At 38.0% G+C, this 10,227-nt stretch overlaps 1 long non-coding RNA gene across 1 annotated transcript; it reads left to right on the forward strand.

The window, feature by feature from the left end:
- The first annotated feature begins 1,040 nt into the window (after positions 1 to 1,040).
- Positions 1,041 to 7,027, forward strand: LOC133277495 (uncharacterized). Its single transcript, XR_009746229.1, has 3 exons — positions 1,041 to 3,183; positions 3,657 to 3,773; positions 6,943 to 7,027. It is a non-coding gene; the product is annotated as an uncharacterized LOC133277495 (long non-coding RNA).
- Positions 7,028 to 10,227: the final 3,200 nt, after the last annotated feature.

Below are 10,227 nucleotides of genomic sequence, written 5' to 3' on the forward strand. Positions count from 1 at the left end.
TTTGCCTAATTTCTGTGTGTAAGCACCATACGAACTGGAGCCCAGGTTCATAGGCTTTTGAAAAGGAATGCAATTAAGCTCACGAATCAGGTGTGAAAAATTTGACTCTAGGTATTTGCATATAGCACTGTGTGAATAATTGATTTTCCAGTTGGCTAGGCCAGCAGTTCTGTTCAATTTCACTTGAGTGCACAGAAAAGATACAGGCTCTTCATTAGCACGGAAAGAAGAAATATTGCTTAGCCTTTATACCTCAAAAGACTCCTATGACAAACACAGAGCAGATCTATACCTTGATACAATTAGAGTAGGAGATCAAGTTTAGTTAATCGTGTTCAGATTCTGTTTCTATTTTCAAATTTACAAATACACTTTCAGTTTTGGAAAAATGTTATGTTGTTGATGTTTGATGTAAATTATCTGGGGGGAGATGCGAGAAGCAGCAAATGACTGTAGTGCTTGCTTTAGTATGTCCAAATAAAGGCCAATTTTTAGCAATTGAAATTGTTCTAGAAGCTGTTCATTCATGCTTAGGTTAATAAGTCAATGACATTGTGCTCAAGGGTAAGAACAATTGCAGAGATAAACTGAGTTATGCCAACACTTACAGAAATTCCACATTACTAGTATCTCTTGCAATAAAAAGCCAAAACACCCTGTCATGGACATTTGTTATCATACAATGAAAGTGTGACAATATCCCCAAATCCACTTTTATTATAACAAAATTCCTCTGGCTGGCAAATGTAAGTGTCTAGACATGCACCAGGAAAGGAAGTAGAAAAGTGCTCATTGTCCATCATTAGCTGTGAAGAAAACACTTTTATACATAATGTGGCATGTGTTCTCAGATATGATCTGAATATCAAGGTCAGTATGCTCACTTGTCAGAAAAGGATCATGCTCAGCTTTAGAATAAGTAAATTGTGATGGTTTGGAACAGATTTTCATATAAACATTTCTTTTGGTTTTAGTTTGTATCTATACAAAACAGATTATTGAATGAAAAGGTTTTAAAATGAGACATGTAGGTGGTTGACATGGGTGGAAGTCTGCAGCATGGAATTTGCTTAAAAGGAGCTGACTTTTGGGATATGCACTGTGGGAATCCAGAACTCAGTGCAAGGCAGGAGGGATTAAAGTGTTTGCCAGTCTCTGCACTGTGCCTATGACTTCAGCTGAACTGCAGTTTCAACTGTACAGTACAGTACATTTCATACAGTACAACTGTATGCTCATGAAAATCACATACACATCAAACTTCTGTACTATCCAGAAATGTTCCCTGAGATTAAGCCAAATCCACACCCACATGACATTTAATTACAACAAATTATTCATAGATGGATTCATAGATGTTAAAGTCAGAAAGAAATCCTGCAAGCCTCAACCCTGACATCCTGGATAACACGGGATAGTCAGGCTGTGATGATCAGACTTAGATTCACATGACCATTAAAACAAAAGGAGCATGGAGTTCAGTGAGATGATGTATTTTTAGTATATACGTGATTGCTTTTTTGTCATATTGTCAAATTGTCATGGAAAATACTGTCACTGATGAAAAGCTCTTGATTTTCAAGGACTGTTTACTGAAGTTGGTCCAGGGACAGCTGTAGCACAGTCAGCATTTAATCACAGCAGTGGATTGCTGGGGTGAAAAAATGTCCATGACCTCGCGATTTACCTTTCCCGTGCTCTAGGAGCTGTTAAGCATCCCTGCTTAAGCGTTCTGGAGGTGACTGCCAGAACTGATGCAGCAGCAGCTGTGGCTCAGGGAACCACTGCCACCTCTCAGCAATGACAGCCACTCCACAGCTTCCCCAGTTCATGGTAAGAGTCTCAAACCTGTGGCCTTCTGCCTCCTTCTCTCTCACCATTCCTCTTCCACAATGCAAGCATCTTGATCCAAGTCAGGAACATGATCCTTGCCTACAATGCAGAGAAAGCAATAAGAGCCTCTGCTTCTAAGAAGCGTTCAGACAGCTCTGAGAAAGGAATATTACACTTAGATCCTTGAAATTCATAAAACTTGTCTTTAGATTGCTGACAGGAGCCCCTAGACTTTGTATTAATCATTATTTATCAATAATCCCAAACCAAATCTATAGGAACAAAAATTCCTTTTTAATCCCCACGAAGTAATGTCAGGCAGATTTCCAGTATACTTGGTGTTTTGCTTCCTATTGCCCTTAGGTGAAGCACATAAGGACAAGAATCACTCATGTCACCAACCAAAGGACTCAGAGGAGCTCTTTAGCTCATTTTTACTGCATGCAGAGATTTATAACACTCCATGTATCAGCCATTAGAATTTATAGTGTGCTGTAAGGCAAATTGAGACATTTATTTAAATACATCAAGAGCCTACCACGTATGTCTGTGAGATATTTCCCTCACGGACAGGTACCTATCTGTTGAAAAACATGTAAAGCCCTGGATCTGTGAGGATTTTTGGTTGGTTTCACTCCCTGTTGGGGTTTTCTCTGAAGTGGTCTCTTGGTCTTGGTACATGATGTTTCTGGTGTATAGCTCTTTTAAGTGAATGTACATTCTGATGCATATATTGTAAAAGTCAACTTTTCACCGGAGGCATGTGTTTCTAGGCACAATCTGGGGTTTGGAAATAGCTAGGGCTACATGCTGGAAGTGAGGCCAGCTTTCTGTGGCATGCTGCCACATCTTTTTTGATTAGGAAGTTAACAGCTGGATAACTTCTGAAAACAGGAAGGTATGACAGCAAAACTTTATTTCAATTAAATAGCTCCCATATAAACACAGGAATTCCACTGTCATCCCCACTTCTTATCCTCAGCAGGTTTTGCAAGGACAGACTGGCTGGGTGACAGGTCCAGTGGCTCTGTGCTAGCCACAGGTCGCTGTGAGCAGGTCTCTTACCTAGTTCAGCTGGCAGCTGAAAGAAATAATCTGAAAAGTCACATCACATTCAGTTTTAGCAGAATTTACTATTCCTCTGTGGAACTAGTGATTCGAAAAAAGTTTTCATGGAGACCTAAGGAAAAGCTTCTAACACAGGAATTGTCTTGTACACAAAATGGCTGCCAGCTCCCCTCACTGCCAGTGGTTTGGAATCAACAAAATGGCCACCCTGTCCCCTCACAGTGTGCAAGAACAGGCAGAAGAGAGGATTAGAAAAATAAAGGAAAAGGAAGCAGGGAAAGAGTAAGTGTTGCAAGTAGATACAGGTGAGGGTGGGCTGACAGCCCTTTTTCCTGTGAGCAGCATGGAGGAAGGCCATCCGTTCTGGTGCTGTGTGAGCGTTCAAGGTTAGATGAACCTTAGAGGTCAGTAGACACTTTTGAGATGTCATCCACCAGAAGCTCAAGCATCAGCAGGAAAATGAAAAGCCCTAAAACCAGATTAATTTAGCAAACCAACCGTGATTTTAAAGCTGTCTTTGGAGGTTTAGCTGATACTCCTGGGCTGCTGAAGTGCACAGTTGTGAGCAGTCCCATTTTGAGCACTGGTGGCTGCTGATTAGCAAAGTGTGATTTTTCCTGAATTATTTTTGGTGTAATTCAATCATTATAAAAAAACCCCACAAAAATGTTTTTGCAGTTAAAATAAGTATGTTCTTTTCTGGTTTATAGTGAAAATAATCAGCTTTCTCAGATATTTTGCCTTTCTTCTTACAGGACAGAAACAAGTATTCTGCTGAAGGAATTCATCTGGCTGAGGGCGCTAAATGAGCTGCTGCAAGGAAGCTGAGTAAAGACAGAGATGGAAAGTGGTTTGAATGCCTCTGAATGAAGGTAAGCAAAGCTGCAAATGATGGTAATATTCCTGACAAGGGGTGTTTGAAAGGCTGGAGACTTTAAGGGGAATTGAGTTCAACTCCTGATCTGCAGTCAGTGAGGAGAAAATGGATCATCTAGAGTACCTTAGGCTTAGGCTTGGGGGGTGGCAATGTGGCATGAAGAGGGGAAAAGTTTATAAGGTACAGAAGGTGAAAGGCACATCTAGTTCTTAATTGTTGGATAGCAAGGCAGCATTACAGCAGGGTAGCACTGTGCCTGCAAAACAGAGAGCATGCGAGGCAGTAGAGAGCTAACAGACACCCTTTGTGGACACCACAGCATTGAAGCTTCCTCAGCCTCTCTAGAGATGAAGTCTTGTATTCAGTAGCATCATGAATACAACTACCAGTTAAACATGAATTGACCTATCTATTAACTGCCCAGTGTACATGTAAAAATCACCTATTTCTATACATTGACAGAAGGCAAGCTGGAGAAAAGATGCAACATTTTTTTTATGAAATACATGTGTGATGTGTGATGGTAAAAGCTGTGATGGTAATGGTATGATCTGTAATTATACTTTTTTATAGCCCAGTTTCCCCTAAAGTTCTGAATGAGGTTTAATGTAAAGTATGCAAAAACATTTTTCAAATAAACTAAATGAAGCTTAGAAATGCAAATTCCCTGAAGGCTGGTTAAATTAATTTCAACTTAAATGATCTGTTCCCAAATCCCCATGAAATTCAATCTTCACATACAAAAAAACATGTTAATTTTGAATTGACAGGGTTATTCACACCAAGCAATGTTATTTCACATAATTCCCACATTTAAGTCTCCTTTTAACCATATGCTTTCAATGTTTATGTTGTTACAATGTATTGCAGTTTCAACTATCAGTGATTAGAAATTGCAAATGTTCAGGTGAGAATCAGGTAGAAGAAAATCAAAATGATAGAATTATTGCTTAAGTTCTACTGTCTCTTGCAAAAAGTTTTTGAGTATGAGTGGAAATCTGGTATCTTAATCTTTTTAATTTTAATGCTTGCCATTAACTCTTTCCTGTGCAGTTCGTAAATTACTGGGTGTTAGACTCACTTTGTCATTGTTCCTGCAAACACAGCTGGACTTTGAGTACAGACAAGCCTGAAAATTTTCTGTATCCCCACCATTGTGGGCCATTTTTCCCCACCACGTTTCTGGTGAACTCGGGAAAGAACCTTTCACTGATAAATAAAAAAATCCATCCTCAAAGTTGCCCTTAATAGTCCTGCGTTGTTTAAACATACTGTGCAAACTGTGACTCCTTGGAACAATTACACAGATCAGTTGCCTATATTTCTTTATAAACAATACTGAGATTAATTAGTTGGAATGGCTTCCTTTGCTTCGCCTCTGATGTCATGAAAATGCTATTACTAGCTCTTCCTTGGACAGAACAAACAAGCATATCTGATATGCAAGCTAATATAATGTCCTTTATTTACATGATTGTAAATCCTGTTAGCTCTAAAACAATCTTGAATTTAGGAGAGGGCCAAAAAGGAGAATAACAAAAGAGAGAAGTGACCTCAGTAATTCCACACTGACGTATCTTCAGCCTCAGAACTGGCATGGGAAGGTTGTGTTATCAGTTGGCATGGGAAACCTGAGTGATGGTTCTGCCATTCTGCCCACAGCAGGACATAAACAACTATTAATTGTTTCAGTAGTTCCTAGCTTTTACCTATACCTCAGTTAAGTTTTCTGTGTGATCTGTATAAGGTTTCAGACATGTGGAATAGAACTAATACTTTAAATAGAATTAAAATGGTATTTTAGGCCTTCAAGAGCTCAGTGTTCAATACTGAATTGTTTTAGGCTTCTATTATAACATCTATGCACATGTTTTATGTAGATCCACATCATATTGCACAACTTGTTAATTTAAGTATCTAAATGAGAAATTTAACCTCTTTAGCCTTACTTCTTGGTCCCTCAGGAGATTGACCTATGTGCATGCACTCTGTAGTACGTGTGTGGGAAGCTATGTTGGGTCTTCTACATGCATGTTATACCGTGGATCTGTTCTTGTTCAGTAGGTGTAGTAATTTGTGAGAGAAAGGATAGTGACATTCAGGCTGTGTCTGCCTGCCTGACTTGCAAGGGCTTGAAATCACTGTTTTTGAAAATGAAATCCCATTCTTTAGTGAATATGTGATTTATGGGATCAGCCTTACCGTGGCATATGCAGGATTAATTTTGCTGAAGTCAGTGGCATTCATCCCATGATTTGGCAATCTTCCTTTCTAAAAAAGGCACAAATAAGTAATAATAGAAAAAATAAATGGTTGCTTCATCTTAAAAATCAGCCTGATTTATGTTTTTTCTTATTTCTTTCCCTTAATTTTTATGTGACAGAAATTGATAAAGTAATCATAGGTCTTATATTGCCAAGAAATCAGAAATTGTTTGGGAACTCATCTGAAGCTGTTACAAAAATCTGAAGCAATGTTTATGCATTTAAGAGCTTGTAATATTTAATTACATGTGATAAATATTTTTCTATTTTAAAAAACCCTGGGAATTTCCTAGTACAAAACTGAGCCTGACCTAGGTCATGTTGAACTTTTTCGGCAACAAGAAGCTTCAGATTCTCTTCATCAGGGATTGTAGTGATAGGACAGGAGGTAACGGGTTTAAACTTAGACATGGAAAGTTTAGGTCAGCTATAAGGAAGAAGTTCTTTATTGTGAGAGTGGTGAGGCACTGGAACAGGTTGCCCAAAGAAGTGATAAATGCTCTGTCCCTGGCAGTGTTCAAGGCCAGGTTGGACAGAGTCTTGGGCAACATGGTCTAGTGTGAGGCATCCCTGCCCATGGCAGGATATTGGAACTAAATGATCTTAAGGGCCTTTCCAACCCAAACCATTCTAAGATTCTATCCAGCAGAGAGAAAAAAAAATAAAATTAGATTCATTCTGTATGCTTTTGCTGTGAATTTAATTTTTTTCTTCTGTTCTTCATGCCTCTCAAGTATACCCTAAAAAAAAAATACCGTTTTTGATACATAATTTTTTGATTCAGTTTCTACTTAATTCTGTTAAGTTGCTATTTCTGTTTGTTTTATTTCTGTTTTCTGTTGGTGTCTTTTACTGTTGTAGTATTCATACTCAACAAAAAAGCATAATTTTTCTTTACAGATATGCCGAAGGGAACCTGTCCATAGCAGGCATTATCTTTATATATGCTTATATATATATGGCCGCTTCCCATATATATATAATTATATATAAATGGTCACTTATTCTGGGATGTGAAGGAAAGAATAAAGTATGCAGGCAGAATGCAGTGAGGGGATTACTAGAACATCTTGAAACTTAAAGGAATGCTGCTATTCGAAACAGTGCTCTGTATCATGTGCAAAGCTGGTATTTTTGGCAGGATTAAGTTCTCTAAAATTTTCAGGAAGCATTTAAATATGAAATGGAAAGTTTTGCCTGGTATTTTGTGTATGTAAAACTTGCTCTTTTTTCATACTATGCTTATTTTTTATCCATATATTTGGTTTAATATTGTATATTCTTTTATCAGAAGTTGAGCTGCATTCTATAACCATCTGAGTTATGTGGACTTTTCCTATCCCAGTAGCAGCCCTGTATATGACACGATGTAGCAGCCAAGCACACTGTCCTAAGAGCTCATAATTAGTGTAGGATATTAATAATCAGGACTCCCCAGTTCCACTGGTCTGCTGTGTGACCCAGGACAAAATTTTTATTCTTCAGTCTTACTGCTCAAAAGATGCAAGACTGCAGATCTATCAGTTTCCACGGCAAAACCCCCAGCAATTTCTCAGTTTCTTGATGATGCATCAATGACAATTCTGTCTGCTCTCTTAAAACTTTACCAGAGGAGAAGAGAACTTAATAGAATCAATACTGTTCATTCAAGACTCTTAGCGGTTAAAGCAGAGGCCTGCCTATAGGCAAGATCCTTAATCTCTCTGTGGAGTAGAGATAATGTAGTTTTCCTTCTCCCATCTTCTTGCTGTTGTTGGTTATTTATACAAGATTTTTTCTCTCTGTTTTACTACTTGCATGCATAATTTCATAGTTCCCACAGTAAATGTAACTTTGATTTTCTAAACACTGCTTGAGATCTTGATGTTGGGTGTTTTTTCCTGCAGAATCCACTGTAAAATCTGTCTTCCACTGGTTATCAGCTTTTTTAGGGTCATCAGCTTTTCTATCCAGACTGAGTCACTCTAGCATTGATAGCTTCTGGGGAAAATAGGTACTCTGCTACTAGATCTGTTTAAATGTGTGAATAAGTGACTATTTACACCCTGCATATGATCCGTTTGCTTTTCAAATATCAAACCCATATCTCTTTCATTATTTTAAGCTGCTGGTAGTGCAAGTATTGTCTAACTGCAAAGCATTTGGTCTTAACAGCTAAACGGTGCCACAGAGATATAAAACATTATTTCATGGCTATTTATATTTTTGTTGTTATGGTAAGTATAGTGGTGGCCCAGGAGAGATTTATGTATGACAACAGTTCCTGGAAAGTCAGTTTGTATTCTGGTTGAGCATAAGAATCTTTTTCTTTATTTTGTCTTCCATCAAAGCTAGCAAAAACATCAAGCAGGACAGGACAAGTCCTAGGGCATGGTGAATTATTACTTTTTCAGTGACACTCATTGTGGCCGAGAGATTAAGATTTTTAGTTGTGAAATAGGAGGCTGTTGAATTGGGTTGAATAAAATAAAGCCAAACAATTTACATATCATTCTATAGTTTTGAACTGTACATTTCTAAGCTGTTTTTTGAACATACTTCTCTACTTCATAAACTATTTAAATGATACTTGGACTGAACTATGTCACATTCCTGTAAAGATGCCGGTAGCTGAATTATTCAATACTATTTAAGGAATATTATTTGACTCTTTTCTGTTTCTTCATCCATCTTCAGATCTTCTTTCTTCTGAAATGCCTGACTTGCCCCTAACTTTTTTCATTGCGTGATCTAAGCCACATATACTATTATTTCGGAAAACTCAATGTATAGAAGGATAATGTCAGCCTTTCAACACCTGACCTTTACAGATGCAAATCTTTTGAAGACAAGGGAAGGTGAAGAGGATTAATGCATCTCAAATTTGGGTCTTGAGGAGATTGAGGGCCAGACTGCACAGTGACAAATCACAGAAATGTGCTTATGGATGGTTCAGGCTGCTTTCATCTGCTCTTCTCTGATAATTGCTTTGCAAATGGCTGACATATACTATGAAAGCAGTGAGAGAGCCTTGTAATTGCCATGACATTTACAATCCAATCAGTTTGAGCTGAACAGTGAAAAAGGATAACTAGTGTTAACCTGTAACTTGCAGGCTTCCAGAACAATTTTGTAAGCTTACATCAAGGAGACCTGTATTTATATGCAGGTTACTAGTGCTGATACCACCTACTGAAAGTAACATGCATTGCATTTTTGGAAACCATCCTTGATGTGTTCTTGAGGTATTCATAATCCCTACCTTCTTACTTTATTTATAGCCATTCTGCCTCATTTGTTACTTTTGGAATATACCTATGTATATATGCATTTTCTGTGCCAAAGTAAATTTTGATTGTTATTATCATATTATTTAGTTACACCTATGAAACCTGAGCTATTTCACCAAGTTCTTCAAAGAACAACTGCTACCTCTTAGTGCTTCTGGAAGTACCATCAAGCTGGGGAGTTCAGACCTTTCAACATTCACTTGTAAAAATACACTGACCAACAGTCTTGACCTCTCTTCCTAGGGAAAGGTTGTAGGTGTAGTGTCAGTCCTTTGTCAAGTTAACACCAATAATTGTGCATCCCTGCAAGCAATTTTTAATTCATTAGTGGGAGGCTTTTGTGAAGGAGAGGACTAGATCACAGGAAACTTGTTCTCTTTTTCCCTCCTACCACTTCTTTTACTCTATGTTCACCTTTGCCTAATCTCCCTGTTTCCATTAGGTAAAATCTAAAACTAACTGAAGGAAGAGAAGTGATAAATATATTTCCAGAAACTGTTAATGTGAAGGAGGATTGATTTGGGACTGGGCAGCACCAAAATAAAGAAAGGAGACTGTCAACAGATTAACCTAATGGAAGAATCTCTTTTAACTCCCACATTGTAAAAAAACATTTCTCCTGACTTCTAGAAATGCTGAATCAGATGCCAGATGAAGCCACAATGACCCCTGAACAAAGATGGCTCAGTTAATTTGTTGCTCTTGCATGAAAAGTCATCCTGGTGCTAATTAGCTAAAAATAAATAACGTAAGTTTTCTAGACTCACTCTCAAAGATCACTTCAGGCTTTAGGAGCCTCCCTGATACTGAAATCCCAAGTACTTTCATTGTTTCTGAAAAGGGGCAGGAAATGATTTATAAAATATCAGTCTTCCTCACAGAATTTGTGGCTGGAATTGGAACAGGAAGACAATTG

This window comes from Pezoporus flaviventris, unplaced genomic scaffold (assembly GCF_033815535.1).
Source record: "Pezoporus flaviventris isolate CSIRO_AGI_PZ_B2104156 unplaced genomic scaffold, CSIRO_AGI_Pfla_v1 ptg000057l, whole genome shotgun sequence".
In the NCBI taxonomy this organism is placed as follows: Eukaryota; Metazoa; Chordata; class Aves; order Psittaciformes; family Psittacidae; genus Pezoporus; species Pezoporus flaviventris.